We start from the raw sequence: 16,379 nt of genomic DNA, 5'->3' as shown, positions 1-16,379 counted from the left end.
TTTTACCAACTTAGAAAAATTCTGTCCACCTTGTCTAAAGAGTTGTTTGCCAAATTAATTTGCCAAAAAGTGAGCCTCAATTTGGAGGGGGAGCAGCAGGAATAGTCCTGAGTGCCTTGAGCTCTTTGGAGCTTGGATGCCAAGCAGAGTTAGATGGGAGATGACCAAGGAAAACCAGGGTTGCCGCACAGAGGAAGGCAATGACAAACCACTTCTGCTCTGATCCTTGTGGGATCACCATAAGTCAGTTGCAACCTGAAGGCTACCTTGCTGAATGATTCCAGGAAATGTACACTTAAGCTCCCTAGATGGGGGAGCCTTATAGAGCCTAGCTAGATATTACTTTTTTGCATGGGAATGCATTCATTTTAACATTCTCCACACAATCACACAGCAGCCACAAGAACTGCTTCTTTTAAAAACGGAGAGCCCAAATGGGTTCAGAACAGTGCTGCAAGAGTAGGAAGGACCCACCGCCATGCTGTTTCCTTGTTGGGAAACCGTGCACAGAGGTGGTTATTTCGTTGATTTTTCTGCTGCATATGGAGAATCTGTGTATATGGATCAGAAATAATTCTCCTCCAGCATGGTTTTTGTGCAAGAAAATTGTGGGGCAGGGGAGGCAAGAGCCCTTCCTACCGTCAAGGCACCCTTCTGAACTTGTGTGTGTGTGGGGGGGGGGTCTCCTTTTTTTTTAAGTAGTTCTGCTGCTGCTGCTGTGTGACTACAGGGAACATGTTAACACTAATGCATGCCTGTGTAGAAAACTACTGTCTAGTGAGGGCCTTATAGACTTTGGTTAAATGCCTGTCCCATATGAACGACTGAGACAATTGCTTCCTCCTATCAAGGTTTGGCAAGGCTCAGTCTTGAGGTCTGAGTTTTACTTAGGACACATTGAGGGCAGGAAGAGAAGGATTAACACTTCTTCCAAGAAGAGAGAAATTCTTCATTAACCACATGGGGCCTGGCCATGAGCTAAGAAGAGAGGATGCTTAGGGGAGCTTGTTTCCAGAGTGGAAAGGCTGAGGAAAGAAGCTCAGCAAAAAAGGAAAAATCATAATGAACCTGTGGGATCCATGAGATTCAGTACAACTCCACTGAAGAATTCAGTTACCACTGAATTCAGCAGTCAACATCTCAGAAAGATTAGCCTAAATTATCAAGGGAGTAGTCTGCAGCAAGAAGAACGTACAAACAAATACTATGAACTATGTCAGAGATGGCTTTTATAACCAGGGAATACATTTTGTAAAACAATTCCAGATGGTTCAAACAAATGAGCAATGCCAAGTGCTACAGGGAAAAGAAATAAACAACAGGCAGGCGCTCACCAGTCAATTGGACCTGTAGAAAATTTCTTTTCGACCCCCCAGTATGACCATCTCCATCCAAGTGTTAGCACTTAGTACTACTTATTCCCTTTCCGTAGCCAGCCATCCCTTCCCTCTCCTTTTCCTGCTGAAGCCACAGAGGACCTTTTCCTTAGACGTTGCAGTAGCTAGACCAGGCCCAACTGGATGTTATTTTGGCAGGTCACCCACAAAGCATTTAGGGGGTTGCAGATCAATGGAGAACACAAACGCATCTAATGAAGAAAGCAGTCAGGCTACAAGAGCCAGGAAAAGAGAGATGTTCCAATTTGAGCTCAGGAATCTAGTAGAGGGGGTTGATGGGTTAAGAAGACCTTGGCAAAGGAGTCACAGGGATCTCTTTGAACATAGGGGAAAGAGGGAGGGGGGCACTCTGCATCTGGCTGGGGAAAGAGTCAGACTTCTTTGCCTTTGAAAGTTATGAGCATCAGGTCAGCTCATATTTATACAGTCTGAGCCAACCCATCCTCCCACAGCCCCCAGGAACACTTAGCCATATGGTTGTACTATAAACCCAACTACAGCAAAAATCAAACAGAAGAGAAGATGCATGCACAAACTCCTGGATGGGTTGCTCCTGCCTTCCCACAAACATGCCCCTTGTATTTCCAGATGCAGAAAGTGTGTTGTTCACAACACCAACCTCTACATAAATACTACCTATCACGTACACTGCCTGTTTTAATCTTCAAAGTGCAGTAAAATTCACAAATAACCTTGTGAGATTATTTCCAGGTCGTATTTTATGGAACTGAGGGTGAGCAGTCTGGGATCATGCAGTACTCCTGCACCCCAAAGCTTAGAGGATCCAAAAGGCAATCCTGGTTCACAGTAGGCAATCTGGGAGCCAGGCAGTTTGGGACAACCACAGAATTTGAGGGCAGAGCAGGAAACACATTATGGGCTAGGAAGGAGTCGTGTGAGCCCACTTATACAGGAAACATTCTACCAGCTCTACATATAGGCTTGGCAGGCTCAAATAGGTCTTCTGGGGGCATCAAGATGGCTACTGTGGGAAATGGGATGAAGGGCCAAATGAACTGTTTTTCATGTTCATATGTTCATTAACAGGGCTTTTTTGGGATAGTACTATTGGATGTATCTATTAGTTAATATGGCAAAGCAGCACAGTTCGGAAAGTGTGGAATAATAATAACAATAATAATATTTGATTTATATATTGCCCTTCAGGATGACTTAACACCCATTCAGTGGTTTACAAAGTATGTTATTATTATCCCCACCACAAACACCCTATGAGGTGGGTGGGGCTGAGAGAGCGCCAGAGAACTGTGACTAGCCCAAGGTCACCCAGCTGGCTTCAAGTGGAGGAGTGGGGAATCAAACCCAGTTCTCCAGATTAGCGTCCCGTGCTCTTAACCACTACACCAAACTGGCTCTCGCATGTAGCAAACACACTTCAGGTAATTGTATTGCAAAATGAAGAGACTGTTATTGAAGTAGATTCACTTACTTTTATTGAGGTAGATCCATTTTGTAGTAGAAAGAAGACAGAAGCCTAATCTAAAGAATACTTTCCCCTATCACAAGTGACTAGCTCATCCAGCTTCACATGTGTGGATGTATGCTTGCTTGGGCACGTCTCTGGCATAGTCTCAAAAGAAAGACCTGTAGAAGTGTCGTGCCTATTGCAAGAACACAAGGGGAGAGAGAGAGAGAGAGAGAGAGAGTGCACCAAAGGCACAGGAAGAGAAGGAGGAGTCACAGAGCTGCTCCCTGCTTAGACAAGGAGAGGCATCCTATTGAGTAAGAAGATAACACTCACACGCATGTGGTTCTAATGGAAAGAAAAATATACTACCTGCCAGCATCCAGGCATGCTGAGTAGCCTTTTACTCCAACACTGAGTACTGCACCTTTGTTCAGGGCTCTCCCTATTCCTGAGGAAGGAGTTGATGGAAATCTGCACAACATTATATATGAATAAGGATACTTCTTTAAAAAACAAAAAGCCCTGCTTATTAACATGACATAAAGAATGAGGTAGGCATGATAATCCAATTTCCATTGTGTACAGAAAAGTGAAGGGAGGTGCAGACAAACAAAGAGACATAACAAAAGCGACTAACTGAGTAGTTGTGTAAGTTTTATAAACTAACAAATCTGCTAAGGCTTAATTGAAAAGCTAGTAAGAAACTGCATGAGATTTATTTGCTAGGGTATGGAAACAAATATTTATTAGAATGAAATTTGATTTAGGTCAGACCACTAGCAAACGCAGTCTTAGACACAAGAGACTGCTTGTTTTAGAAGGTGACTCACATTCAGGTAGTGAAAAGCTATTCAGCAGCAGCAGCTCTGGATACACCTCAAACCAACGTTGCAAATCTTCATTTACTATTGCAAATAATAGAAAAAAATTTCTTTCAATAGTCAGATTCCGCACTGAGGTGTTTTTTTTCACCCACACTATTCATAACATGACCACAACTGGACCATTTCTCCCCATGAAAAACATGTTAGAAAAAGATGAAAATATTTCCGTTACTCCATTCTCAACCATAAACTGCCCTGCTCTGTAGCATATGTTTGGCAGGGGCAAAAGACTAGAACCATTTCACAGGATGCATTAGAGTCTGGAGATATATTTATGGATGTGAAGAATATTAGCACAGCACTGGCAGCTGGTGTTGCATTGATTGCCTGTATATGACTTGGCTGTAGACCCAGTTCACTTCATTCTCTTCCATTATCTGCTCGGCCCTTTCCTGTTTTGAGGTTTAGTACAGATTGGATAAGAGGGGAGATTTTCTGCAAACTCCAGCCTCTAATCCACTGGGCTTCACCCCATCTAGGCTTGTACCACAATACTGTCCTGGGCCGATTCCAGACGGCCCTCCCCATCCCGAAACATCGCGCATCGTCGTGCGGAAAATGCAAAATATCACGTTTTCTCGTGTGAGTTTTGCGCAATGTCGCGCAAAACTTGCGCAAGAAAACGCGATATTTCGCGTTTTCCGTGCGATGACGCGCGACGTTTCGGGATGGGGAGGGCCGTCTGGAATCGGCCCTGGTCTTTACAGATTCACATGTGTGTTCTCTAAGTGACTAGACATGATAAAGCTGAGGTGTCTTGGAGTCAAGGTACTGGCAGGCATCTGAACGGATCCTGCGGATATTGGTTTATTTCCTATCCCAAATAATATTCACAACCAGGAAGGGTGATGATGAACCATGTGGAGAGTGGTAAGTAGGTGAAGCCTGGAGTTCTTTCAGAATTACAATTGATCTCCAAGGTAAAGAGATCAGTTCCCCCGGAGGAACTAAGGGCCAAACTACAAGTGACGAATGACACTTGAACAGCAAGTGAACAAACTCACGTGTATTCCTCCCTGTTCACTTGCGCTCCACTTGCACTCCACTTGATCACTACGTGATCATGAACAGGGAGGAAGTGAACAAGGAGTCTGTTCACTTGCTGTTCAAGTGTCATTCATCACTTGTAGCTTGGCCCTAATGAAGGATAGATTCTATGGTATACATAGATATGATCCCCACTGAACTCAATCCCAGGGCCGGTGCCAGAGGTTCTGGCGCCCAAGGTGGCGTGCGCATGCTCCGCGCGTGCGCACACCACAAACTGCGTGATGACATCATCGCAGATGTCATCATGCGCCACGGGGGGGGGGCTGGGCAGCTCGCGGAGCCCCAAGCACAGCAGCTTCAAGCTGCTGCTGGGGCGGCGCGCGGAGGCTGCTTCGTGCGCTGCCCCAGCAACAGCTCAAGTCTTCTGCAGCTGGCTGGGGCAGAGGAGCGCGCAGCGGAGCTGCCGTGGCCGGCTGCAGCTCTGTGCCACCTCCGCCACGCACCCCAGATGGGCGCACAAGCCGCAAGCCGCTGCTGGGGCGGCGCCCGGAGGCTGTGCCCAGCTGGGGTGTGTGGCAGCGGCGGCGGCAGCACGGAGCTGGCTGGCTGGCTGCAGCAGTAGCTGCAGCCCAGTCATGCCAGCTTCGCTGCGCGCGCCTGCGCCTCCGCTCCCGACACCCCCTCTGGCGCCCCTCCAATGCCCGCGCGCCCGAGGCCACCGCCTACCTGGCCTCCATCGGCGCGCCGGCCCTGCTCAATCCCTCCCCGAACACTGCCCCTGAGTCTCCAGAAAATTCCCAATCCAGAGTTGGCAACCCTAGTGATGAGGAAGGGACAGACTGAATGGTGAAGCAGTAAGAAATGGAGATGGGAGAATGAATGAAAAAGGAGACTCAGAAAGGCAAAATGGAAGGGAAGAAAATGTTCTCCGGAATGTTAAACTTTAACTGAACTTCATCTTGATCACTGAGAGTGTGAGAACCTGGAGCTATTCCTGAGGTCCTGTGCTGTGTGAGCCAATTGCCTTATTTGAACAAACCGACCCTGGGCTATTCATGGCTGGTGGCAGAAAAAGTTTGCCTCGCAAATGCCACCACCCAGCACTGGCACATGCCCATGTCTGGGCTGGAAGCAGACGGCAAAGTCCCGTATTTCTTGCTCGTCGGATCCAGGCAGTCATCTGGCTTTCTCCACACGGATGTGGAAAACTGAATTTCAGGAAGGCTGCAATCACAACAACAGCCATGGTGTTGAGGCTCAGAACCTGATCAGCTTCCTGCCTACAGGACAGAGCTTCTTCCCCACACAATCCATGTAGGCACAGACTCTGTAAATAATGGACTGCAGATCTTGCCTGGCTGTTCATCCCTTCTCAGTTGCAAGACCAAGGACCTACTAAATGAAATGGGGGAAATGGTGCACAAATGTCCCTTAATAAAATAAATAAGTTTAACTTCTTTCTACCACAAAACATCTTCATTCTTATACATAAAGAAAGGAGGGAGAAGGTATCCTTCTTCAGTCTGGAGCAAATCATAGCTATTTAGATTGGTGACTTCAGCATAAGATTAAATTGTCACTTTCTAACAGACACATGGACATTAAAAACTGTGCATAGCTTGGGTGTGTTTGCATTTAACCAAGCAGAAATTTGAAGTAGATCATGAAATCAATTGTTTTTATCATGTAATATTTATCAATTGTGGTTATTTGCAGAAAGAATTTATATCCTGCCTTTCTAGTCTCAAAGAACATTCAAGGCAGCTAACAATAAAGACATCAATATAGCTATACAACCACAACATCAGTACAACACAGTACTAACAACAAATCAGCATCAGAGACTTCAAAAGTAACAAAACTCATTAATTCATTTCAGAGACCCTCTGGAACAAAAGTAAGTTTAAATTAATCCAGAAAGTCTATAAAGAGAGTGCCAGCTATCTCCAGGGGGAGAAGGCATTCCACAAGTAGGGGGGCAACAACCAAAACAGCTTTCACGGGTATAATTGATTTTATTCTTCTGTTATGACTTATGGCCCTGAATAAATGACTTAGTTTACTTGCTTAGTTATCAAGATGCACGTTTCTACAGGCTGCCTGGGCTGGAGTAGGCATGTTTTACAGAGCGGATTTCAAATCTAGCAAATTCAGGCTGCTTGTTTATACTATATACATCTAAAGGAATATAAAAATCAGGTTCATTTGAGAACAGGCCTAAAATATGTTGGAATTTACTGCCAGAACATGTAGTGATGAGCACAAGCGTAGATGACTTTAAACGGGAATTAGATAAAGTCATGAAGAATAGGTTCATTGGTGGCTACTAACCTTGGTGACCTCTGAATACTAGTGCTAGGAGTCAACATCAGAGGAAGGCCTTGGCTTCTATGCCCTGCTTGAGGGCCCTCTAGACCAACTGGTTGGCTACTGTGTGAGACAGGATGCTGGACTTCATGGACTACTAGTCTGATTCAGCAAGGGTCTTCTTATGTTAAGGATTTTCACAGCAAGAACTTTTTGGCTGTTGTCTTCTCATGTGGATCTACTCATTGGTTAGATGTCATGGTCATGAATATGGGGAATTGCTGGCAAAAGAATTTGCCCTCTCTGTAACCGAGGTTTGCTACATTCTGTCCGCCTGTACTACAAGCATAACACTGGCACATGCTTCTTTGCAACAAAGCACACTGCCAAAACTGCAGCTCTCAGCTTCAACAGTTTCATACTGATTGTTTGCTTTGGAAAACATGGTGCTGTGAAATGGTCACTTCCACAGCTGGCTTGTGTTGCTGCTGTAGCCATTTTTCACATTGGCAATGCAGTGAATTCAACACCATAATGGAAGACCTATTGGCCTGATAATGAAGGCAAAACATTAGCCAGGCAGCCCATATTACTCTAAAGAGAGAGGGCTGACAATATAACAGAAAGCCTGATCTTTTAATAACACAGGTAGTCCATTGCAGATACATGCTTGCACTGAGTCCAGGCAACATTGTTGGCATGATACTGCTTGCCTAGGTGTTCTTGCCTTAAAGGCTTGTGCTGTTGATTTTTCAGTTCTTTGGATGAGCGCCTGTTCCAGAAAAGGACAAATATACCCACCCTGCCCTGTCAAGGTGAGTTTCTGTCTGTCACCATAGAAACCCCTCCCATATAAAGGCCCATCCAAGATGACCTCAGCATCTCCAAGAACAAGCATGCTGCACAATCATGTTCAGCTGTTTCCCTGGTAGCACGCTGAGTTGCACAGCAAAGGTGTGAGCACCCAGAGAACTGTTTGGGGGTGTTTCTAAAACAGACTGGCATCTACAGTTAATACATTCACTTGCAGAATCTCCACAGATTTAAGAAACCTTCACTTTAAGGGCCAAGTGCAGCAGGAGAGTGAGTTGGACTACAGTTATTCACAGTCCTTGAAACGAATGCATGAAGCTATGTTGGAAAAGTGCATATATTCAAGCTCTTCCAAACGATACATACACTGTGCAAGAAAGCATCTGCTTGCCAGGAGAAGGGAACATAATGCAATTAGAAAGAAACCAGGCTGGTCCTCCTGCTCCATTAGTGCTATCAGCAGGGTGATCTTCAAGGCTGGATAAACGCACCCAGAAATTCAAAGTTTTGTTTTTGATCCATCCCAGATACTACTATAGGGGGGAGGGGATACAAATAATTTCTTAGTCTAGTCAGCACACTTAGAGAACATAGAGCTATTAGTAATTTATATTCCTAATAAAAGGCAAGAAAACCTTAATACTAAATTACAGTAATCTCTACACACCTAATAGGTTTGTGTAATTTGGTATGATTAATGTGAAATGTTATGTAATGTTTTGCCATATAAATAGTTTACATTTTGTTTATACTGGCTAATATGTTTTTTTTTTAAAAAGTATTACTGTGGTTAAAAATGCAGGCCTCTAAAGCAAGAAGAGGGGCTGGATGGGTGAGTGAAGTGTTCTATGACTGGCAAGTAGCTGTTCCTCAGAAAGCAGAGTGCAGTTTTTAATCTATACAGAATGAAAGCTTGGTCACTCAATTTCAGTGTGTAAGAGTTTAGTTCAGTGGTTCCCAAACTTTTGGATATGGTGACCCATGAGTCCAAATTTACTTACTTACTTACAAATTTATGAGTCCATAAAGGGGTAGCCAAAAGTTTCCTAGTGCCCTAGGTGAAATATGACCTTGATGCCCATCTGGCCTAGCATTCCATTGTCTACAGTAGCTAACCATATGTTTTTGAGAAACCAACAAACATCACATCCTATTTTGAACTCCCGAAAAGTGGCATTCCAAAGTATACAGCCTTTGCGTATGAGGACTACATCCCATCCCAGAACACCCTCTTCTTCTCCATTAATCTCTCAATCCCCACTCTAGCAACCATCAGGGACACATTTTACTTGATTCTTTATCTATCAACATGCATATGCTGTTTCCAAAATACAGGTCAAAGTAGGGATCCCATTCCCCCGATAGGGGTGGGGGATTCCTCGCTTTTACTCTCCACCCCCCACCCCACCTACACTTACCTGGCTGGTGGGGGAGGAAGGCACAGAAACAATGTCACTGGCAGCAGCATCGCACCACCCCAAGAGCACTCCTACGCTTCTCCCAATTGGGCCCATTGGAGGCCCAAATTGGCCTACTGAGAAGTGCAGGAGCGCTCCTATGCCTGTGCGGTGACATAATCAGAAATGACATCATTGTGCAGCTGCGGGCATTCCAAATGGAAGGAGGTAAGAGCCAGACCTTTCCCCCTCCCACTGGGAGGGGAAGGGGTTCTGGCAACCCTAGGTCAAAGCCTTGCCTCAAATTAAGCACTGGACTTGGCTCTTATAAGAGCCACTTCATACATTATGATTTCCCTTCAGAAATATAATTCTACATAGGAAAATGTTTATACCTGTAAAGTTACTGATTGCTGAATTCCCCCCCCCCCCCCGCATTATTGCTGCAAAGAGTGGGGAAGTAAAAATGTGAAAAACTGGTGTGGAGGAAAATGGAAAGAGAACAAGAGGGCAGGGGTGGCCATTGGGGAGTGCTGGCTTACGACTCATTTTCGGACGCTTCATGACCCACTTTTGGGTCTCGACCCACAGGCTGGAAAACACTGGTCCAGTTCAGAGTGAATAAGCATCCTGTGTGAGTGAGGGGAATGTTTATTCTGTTAGTGGAGGAAATAAATCTTTGTGATTGAGTCTGTTATGTCTAGCCTAAATGACTACAGTACAGAAAAATAGTCTTTGCAACTGGGTCTGTGAATAAAATTTTAAGGATCTATACCTCATTTGAAACTACCAGGCTTATGAACCTGTTCTGAAACCAATACACTCATTGGTACTCTGCAATCATTATGTGTATGTACTTACAAATAAATTCTATTTCTGGTGAAGCAAAGTGCCTGTTTCATCTGAATATCGGATCCCTTTTTTACCTCGCAGCCACCTCCACATGCTGACTATTCTGACATACTACCATCTATAACCAAACCTTCCTATAATACAAGACAAACTGAAGAGCTCTAAGGTGAAAGCAACACAAAAGAAGCAGAGAGGCAGCATAATACAAGCTATTTCAGAGCCTTATAATGACAGGCCATTACAGGAATTATAATATACAGGTCACATAAAGATGGCAAAATGCCACATATTAACCTTTTAAAAATCAGCCATCTTCTGTTCTTTCTTCAGCGCAAGCAGGAACATCCCATACCCAGTTTTTTGCCAGTTCCATACTCCCAGGATCACATTATACAAATGCAGAAATTGATAAGTGGCTGAAGAATTCAACATCCTAGAATGTCTACTTTCTTTTTGAAAAAGCAGGTTGTAGTCCCTTAAGGCGGCAAGTCTTGAAAATAGGTGAGCAAAACCAAACAAAATTTCACAAGCAAGAGTCAGGATTGTGCAGAATTTCCACTGGGCACATTGCAGAATTTCATATACTTCATCTCTCTTTCTGAATTTCCTCATAACTTCCAGAAATCATGGTTGCAAACTCTGGGTTAGAAAATTCCTGGAGATTTGGAGTCTGAGAAGGGCAGAGGGGTATAATGCCATAGAGTGTATTGCAGCCATTTTCAGCAGGGGAGCTGAACGCTGTTGTCTGGAGATCAGTTGTAATTCCAGGCTCCACTTAGAGAATGGCAACTCTAAATACTATATATGTGCAATTTGACAAAGCATAGTGGTATAGTGGTTAAGAGTGACAGAACTCTAATCTGGAGAGCTGGGTCAGCTCTTCCAGAGCTCTCAGTCCCACCCACCTCACACGGTATTGTGGGAGACAATAACACACCATTCTAAGTGGGAGTTAAGTTGTCCTGAAGGGTGGTATATAAATCGAATGTTGTTTTTATTATTATTATACACATAGATAGGAAGGAGGGTCTATGAGGGTTCCCTCTGATAGAAGGGCACTGTAATGATTCCAAGTAAATGTGTGCATGTGTCTTTAAATGCTTGGTTTGAGCTAGGTGAAGAGTGGGGGTGAAAGAGGGCAGAGTGAGTGATGTGATTGGTTGATGACTGAGAGTGTGGGCGGAGTGAATGCAGTTTAGACTGACAGTGCAGAGAGAAATGTTTCAGTCAGAAGAAAGTAGGCTAGCTGTGTGCTGCCTGAGTATATTGAAATATTCATGAAACCTGTGTGGAACCTGAACTGAGCATGTATGTGAAAGGACACTCAGTCAAGGAAAGAGAGGCCAGCTGTGTGCTGCCTGAGCAGGTTTAATATTTCTGTGAATAGGAGTCAGAGGAAAGCAGGCTAGCTGTGTGCTGCCTGAGGAGTTTTAAACATTTCTGTGAGAGAAATATTGAGTTGAAGAAAGAGGCTGTGTGTGAAGCCTTAGAAGAGATCAGTGTGAATGAGGTTATAGGAAGTAACTTTAAGAACCGAGAACTACATTTATGAAACCAATACGCTTCTTGACTAAATAAAAGTTTATTTTGTTATATCCCAGTGTAGCTGTCATTGCTATATCCCATTCCTATCCTCAGGGCCACATAGAACCATGAAGGAGCCTGACGCTTAAACACGTTACCAAAGGGAAAATTTAAATAAAATATTTTGGAATAATAGATTCCTGGTGGCAGCAAACTACCCAGAGGGTGTAAGGGGAAGATTAAAGGCAAAATCTACCCCAAAGAAAGTAAAGATCGTAACAGGCACAAACTTATCTCCCTGGGGAGAGAATTCCATCATTTCGGTGCCATAACTGAGATAGCTCATTCTCAGATTGCCACCTGTTTAATCTGAGATGGCAGAGGCACCTGAAACAAGCCCCCTGAAGATAACTGTAATAATCAGGTAGGTTCATATATTATTTGAAACATTTATATGATGCCTTTCCAATCAATTCAGGGTTCCCAAAGTGATGAACATTAAAACAAATCATTGAAACATTTGAGACATTAAAAAGCACTTAGATACAAAATATATATAAAATATTTAAAGCAATTAAACACACAGGGAGGAGGACTGATAAGAAATAGTGAGGGAACACCAAACAAAATAAATAAGTATGGTAGTAGGTAATCCTTTAAGGTATGCTTGCAGATTGATTGATCCAAACACATAAAAGGAACCAGCCAAGGCAAAATAAAAAATTCCCAACAAGGCTAAACTAAACTAATTTTCTTAACACAGAACTTACATGTTCGGTGATCCTGCTTTCAGATCTGGTTGGCACAGTTCACACAATTCTCCATGTGAGGACACATTCCATTAATGGCAACCACCACTGCTGAATGCGTGTAGGACATGCACACTTAAGATCCATGGTTTGGAGTGTTGTAGGTTTTGGCAGACTGTCCAATTTGCCATAGATTGGGGTGCCCTTATAGATGGTATGACCCCATGCGGGGAGGGGGCAGGGTTGATTTCACACATGCAATCTTCACTGGCACCAGTATATGTGCCAGAGGGCAATCCTGGGGCTTAAATTATACCTAGGATGGCCAGTATAGGAAGAATGAACACCTCTACCCAAAGAGAGGAAAATCTTCATTAGCTTCATGTTCTCCATTAGATAAGCATATTGAAAATGACATTTTTCATCATTTTAACATATTAGCTGATGTCAGCTAAGCGATGATGTTGAGCTTCCATATTACAGAATTCAGAATTTATTAGAAAGTTGTTTGGGGAGGGGGAGTTGATTTCACACTTTTTTTTAACCTCATTGCTCAATGCCAGTCCCCAAGAATAAGATACTCTTATAAACTGGGCAATTTTTAACTACTTGTTTGTATGATGTTACTTACTAGCACACTTTTGAACACACAATTTGAGCCTGAGTGGACACTTCATTACCAGTCATTCAGGGCTGGTAGCCCAGATAGCGAGGGGTGGCATTACTGGCATATGGTTTAAATGTTTCTATGTTACAGTTACAGCGAAGAGGAAAAGTGTCTCATTAGCTTTGGTTACAGGATGTTCATCTAGTTCCAAGCTTCTAAATTCCCTGTGGGTTACCTTCAATTCAAGTAAGCACACACTTTATTAATATACATGCAACTGCTAATTTCCTATAGGAAACCAAACACACCCGAATGGAAGGAGCTTTGCATGTGTTACAGGCTATCACAGCATATACCACAACAAATATCAATAGAGGATGTGGTGAGATAGTTCCAACTATAGCATAAGAAGAATCCTATGGCACCTTAAAGATCAACAAATGTATTGTGGCATAAACTTTAATGGGTTTGTGCACACTGTTTCAGATTGCTGGTTGTGCATTCTGGCCAGCCCGCTAACTTCACACAAATGTCAAGGGCAGAGGTAGCTCCACAGTTATCTACTCATGATAAGCACGTATAAAAGAATAGATCCAAAAGCTGCAGAAAAAGTGTTGCTTGACAGTTCTCTTTATTATTTCACTGCAACCAGGTCTGTGCGGTTAAAGGGTTCCCTGAGGACAAGCAACAGCTTTGTAGCTATGATTAGCATCAACGGCAATTCCAAAGTGGGGAGGGGGCAGTAATTTACTTCAGGTGAGGCAATTACAGACAATCGGTTGTTTTGGAGTGGCACTTGGCAAGCGAAGGGAATTCCAAACAGGTAGCTCTCACATATCAAAGAAACAAGCTTGTTCTGAAAAGGTAATATACTCCCTGCACACCCCTACCCTACAAGCCTCCATTGTAGAGCTGGGAGTTGAAAATATTTCAATTACAACCTCTGTAAAAGTCAGTCACCCTTGAAACAAGTTGAAACAGTCAGCTAAGCCCAGTGCTAGGAGTTCCCCCAGTAAACACTTTGAGCTGTACTTCTTCTCTCTGTGCTAGTCTGATAGGTCCTGTTTGTAGGGAGTTTGTGTTCCAAAGTGCTTGCATGCAAGATCCACAATAAGATGAGCACCCAGGAAACAATTCACAGCAATGAGTAGCAAATTAATGAACTGAAGCAATGTATGTAACCAATTAAAAGGTAAATGTAATTGTATAAGTAAAAACAATTTTAGGATTGAAACTCTACAGCTCAAAGCTTGCTAGGCATGTGAAGCAGAATGATGCTTCAGACTATGTTACAGTACTATAAGAAAGTCATTACTTAGGGAAAAAAGTGCCTTTCAAAGCCTCCAAGCAATGGAATAATCTCACATCGTCTAAAATCTGATTTAATAGGTCACTTCAGTGCAGATGAGTATGAAAGTTCTGTTTTCTCCGGGTAGATTTGGTGTTCTTTTACCTTCCTCATTACTGTCCCACTGCAAGAGAGCCGGCATAGTGCAGTGGTTAAAACTGTCAGACTAAGATCTGGACGATCCAAGTTCAAATTACCCACCCTGCCACAGAAGCTTACTGGGTTATCCGTGGCCAGTCTCAGGCTTGTTCTGAGGATAAAATGAAGAGGAGAATGTTATAAGCCACTTTGGGCCCCCACTGGGGAGAAAAGTGGGTATAAAAGTAAATAATAGAAGTACTCTATTGAAACTGAGGGTGGGGGAGAGAACAAGAGAGAACAGACGGCTTCATGTTTTTCAAGCAGCAGAGAAGAATTTGCAGAAGATAACATGGTTATGCAAAAGTTTGAACGTGCCCATTTTCAGTTCCAAGATCCCATCAGATAAAGGCTGTCCCTGAATGAACGGCAGAGCTGAATCGGGTAGCTCATTTAACAGTAATTATGTGCCAACTAGTTTTGAGTTTCATCTTCCTCCTCAGCACTGAATTGAGCCAGCAACAGCAAGTACGCAGTGACCCAGTGACTCAGCAACCCACTAATGTCTGATCAAAATTCTACTGAAAACCAAAAGGAAGTCTGCATTTCCCTCTCTAGGTGCTCCTCTAAGCAAGCCCCCTCCAGTATTACTAACTAGGAGATTTCCTTTTAGGTGCAGTTTGGCACTGAAATAAAACAGTGGCTGGTGGGCTGCAGGAGCTCCCAGAAGCCTGACAAAATTCAAACTAGTATGTTTTGGGAGTGAAGCGAAATTGCATTTGGAAAGAGCTTTACTTAATGTGGATGATGAGCAAAATCTCATAAAATGAAAGTGCACACAATATGACCATCATCTGGCTTTGCAGCTCACTGGTACCTCTTTTATCTGAAGAACATTATTAGCTGCTAATATCATTGGACACCACCTAGCAGTCTGTATGTTGCTATGAAAAAATTAGCAGCGGTCAGTTAATATCAGACTGTCTAAAATCTACACAGACTACTCTCAGCTTTCAGACACACAAATAACATTTATAACAAATATGGCCATAGACAACTCTATATTTTAGCATCTCAAAATGTGCTGCTTACTCAAACTGTGAAATGTGTACAATTAAGAAGACCTACTGTGAAGTAGAATGCCTGAACATCCCTTTGAAGTCTGTTATTTGACAAGTTCTTATGTAAAAAGTAGTACCTATGTAGAGGCACCTTAACAGCTACACACCAACCAGTCTCCCAATCCACCTCTGAGTTGTCTCTAAATGTATGGGCATACACTCACCACTTAGCTACAAAGGAAATGTTATAACGGAATATGTAAAAAAAATTAGAGCAAAACTACACCCATAAACTAAGGTGGAATCATTTAATGGCACTGGAAGTATCAGGCAATAACAAGTTTGCTTTCAGATGCTCAGCAGCAAATTTAACGAGCCAGAGCTTGCAAATTATAGCAAGAACACTTAACAATTTCAAACTTGTCTGACATGTTATGAGTTCAAACACTTAACTCTCAATAATCTGGATTCAGCACAAATGGTTTATTTATTGGATTAGTCTCTAGTCCTATGACTAACTTATGGAAGTTTTTACGCTATTCCTAAACTCACTTGCCACGACAACATCTCTAGATGAAATGGGACTTAAGCATATGCAGCCCAGGTATAAGATGACAATGACTGCAGTGCAGGAGTTTAAAAGTGATAAACTAGTACCACCTTGTGGGGAATCTTTATTAGGTTCACACTGTGTGTCCTTTAGAAGGCATGAAATAATCATGGCCTTCTAAAAAATACATGTTCTGTATATTCCACACCAGAAAGAAAAATGTAGATTTGTTCTCTCTGATCCATACAACTGAGAGAGTTTACCTGTGAATTTTGCACCAGACAGTGGTCCATGACATTGGACATGAAAAAGGTCCATTTTTCATCAAAGACAAGATACTAGTAAGATGGATTAGGGGGCATCTCCTATTTTCTCTTCTATCCGAGCAGTGAG

Source organism: Eublepharis macularius, chromosome 4 (genome assembly GCF_028583425.1).
Source record: "Eublepharis macularius isolate TG4126 chromosome 4, MPM_Emac_v1.0, whole genome shotgun sequence".
Taxonomy (NCBI): Eukaryota; Metazoa; Chordata; class Lepidosauria; order Squamata; family Eublepharidae; genus Eublepharis; species Eublepharis macularius.
The sequence above is the reverse complement of the archived record's forward strand: the minus strand, read 5'-3'. Positions refer to the sequence as shown.